Here is a 3,039-nt window from a genome sequence, read left to right as displayed (position 1 = left end):
TTCCACTTTCACAGTGAAGTGGGCGGAAATAACGTGCTTTGTGCAGTTGCTCTTCAATCTAAAGTTTGACATGAGCCTGTTTAAAGTGTATAAATACTATACTATATACTGCATTGCGCTATGATATATATAAATTACATCGAATAACCGAATTTAACTAAAGGAAAAACAATAATATAGAAAGGACTATGAGTTTCAGTCGGCAAGTGAATGCAGCCGGTGACGTCATTACTTTCCTTTTTCCTTTTCCAAGTAATGTTAGGTTCATCCTCCAACCTGTCCTTTCTATGTTATTTTAATGACCTCTGAAGGTGAAGAGATGAGTTTGCTTACTTACATATTAATAGGAAGGACATTCAGTTGTTTTAAAAGCTATCTTTAAACACATTCTTGTGAAGTGCGCAGAATTCCTTCATCTAACATGCAATTTGCTGCAGAAAAACCGGATGTCTTCTTGTTTCTATGGTTCTTGTTCTTGTTCTATGGTTCTTGTTTCTAGGTTTTTCTTTACCACCAATACAGGACGCCATATTGGCCACAATTATTAATCACATAATTCACATGTGACATTTTCATCAGAAATGAGCATGCACTTGTTTGTTACAGTACATCAGCCCTTAAGTGGTTTGGTTTCTGTCACTTGCTGACAAGAACTATAGGAATGTGACAACAGTTGGGCATTTTTTCTCCTGTGAGTAGGCTGGTCCATCTGTCCGTTGTTGTGGGAATACAGAAAAGCGGAAGTGTAATGCCTTGAAGGCCTTTGAATAACAGCCAGTCTGCCATGTGACATGTTATGCCGCCAAATGAGGTGGAGCTGTCGGTGAAGGTAACATGGGAGGAAGCTCAACACTGCTACTTGCAGTGTTACTTGTTTCTTAATTAACATTGACAAATAACACACTTGTGGGTTTAAACCTGATGATTTTACAGCATGATTACTTCATGTTGTGGTTTAACATAAGTATGCAAACTATACTAAATATTCTTAACATAAGTATCTGTCTCCTTGAACATTAATTTTTTTTTTTAAAGATGGTGGTGTAGCACTTAGCACATGTGTGGATTTTGCATGTACTGTACTACCCACCGGTGCACGGGTTTTCTCCAGGTACTTTCCAGGTTTTTTCCCATCTCGCAAAAACAAGCAATTTATTTGGAGGGTGCTTTTGGTTCTTGGCCTAAGTCTATTTTCTGCTTAGAATTGATCAAAAACGAATCTAATTCTAATAATGGCGCATTGGTCTCGAACAAAACAGCTCTTTGAAGTGACCAATGGGATCCGGCTCTTTTTTAAAGTCGCATGTGTTTGGCCAAAATGCGTGGTGCCGTATGTGTCAAGAGTAAGCAGAAATGGGGTGGGAGTGTTGCACACACAAACAAACTGGAAAGGTGAGGAAAATGAGCAGCAGGAAACAAAAGCTGAGGCACTTTGTGTTTCTGAAAGCCAGATAAACTTTATCACTAAATTCTTACCAGAGGTCAGTCACATAGGTTTGACTGACATTTAAGACAGTTTATTTTATATATTTGGATTGGATTGTAGACATACTCTTTGGCATAATGTATGTGCTGTAACTCATTCTATTCTTCCACACCGCTTTAGCGCTACATGCTCTTGCATCTATATCTAAAATAACATTGAAATTATGTTTAACAAAGTGTTAGCATCACTTCCAGCGCCACTCCTGGCCAAACTGGGCCCCTAAGCAGAATTTTATTTGCGTACATCTCTAGGACCTAATTGACCCTATTTTTAGAAAAGCTATTTTTAGACTATTTCACTTCAACCTGAATGTAGTTCGATGACTGTTTTGAAGTATTACGAATACATGGGAAAGTAATTATTAAATATTAAATATAATGTATTTTTAGTGCAAAAGGACAAATTAACAAAAATTTTAAAAGTGTCTGAATGGGCTTGAACCAGCACCCTCTGCCTTAAAATGTAGCAGCAGTACCTTTACACTACTAGGGACTGAGGGGCTAAACAGGTGAATTGTGGCACGTTTTTCTCTTGTTCTGTTGAGGGGTTTTCCATCTTAAATCCAGTCTTCAGTGATAAGAACTACAATGAACAATGAAATAAAATAAGTCTGTAGATCAGGGGTCACCAACGTAGTGCCCGCGGTCACCAGGTAGCCCCCACGACCACATGAGGTGCCCGCAAGCCTGCTTTTCATTCAGGTTTTCAGTTAATAATGAAAGAACAGTAGAAAGAAATGCATTCTGAAATACAAAATGTGAGTTGTGGACACCAGCATTTTGTTAATGTTCTGGTAAAACAAGCATATGCGCTTTGTTTGGGTTTAAAATAAGATCTGAAAATAAATGTTACAAAAATGAGTAGCTCTCGGTCATTTTCATTTTGTAAAAGTAGCTCTCACAAGGAAAAACGTTGGGGACCCCTGCTGTAGATAGATGAATAGATAGTACAGTATGTATATTCATGGCAATAGTTGTTTTAATATTTTATATTAATTTAAATGACGGAAAATACGAACATGTCTTTTTCAAAATAGGTAAATGTATTTCAAGAATAATCCCTTTTAACAGCAATTGTTTTAATAATAACACAATGAATGCTATGTAACAATTAGCATCGCTGACTTCAAGTCCTGCTTCAGAGCGAACAGTTGAGACCGGATCAACAGCGCCTCTGCTGGTTGCTGCCGACTAATGCACGCCGCAGTCGCTTGAAGAGATGCTGTTCACGCTGCTTTACATCATCAGTTCCACAAGCCCATCTCCAGTAAACCAATATGCATGCATTTTTTTTTATGATTTATTAAAACAATGAAATAAACAGAAATGGTGAAGAATTGATGTTCAGGCAGTAGTTACAATAAAATATGGTCCAGTATGAAAATAAGGTAATTTTACTTTTATTACTTTTTAAAATTAATTTTATTTAATTGCTCTTTATTGCGTACGTTTGGAGGCATAGGTTATTATACATTTACAGTGTTTTTTTAATCAAGCGACGTACTGCTAATATGTGTGCGCGAGAGTGAGCCATCCCGCCTGCCGTAGCAAAGC

Source organism: Dunckerocampus dactyliophorus, chromosome 14 (genome assembly GCF_027744805.1).
Source record: "Dunckerocampus dactyliophorus isolate RoL2022-P2 chromosome 14, RoL_Ddac_1.1, whole genome shotgun sequence".
Classification (NCBI taxonomy): Eukaryota; Metazoa; Chordata; class Actinopteri; order Syngnathiformes; family Syngnathidae; genus Dunckerocampus; species Dunckerocampus dactyliophorus.
Note: the sequence above shows the minus strand (reverse complement) of the source record.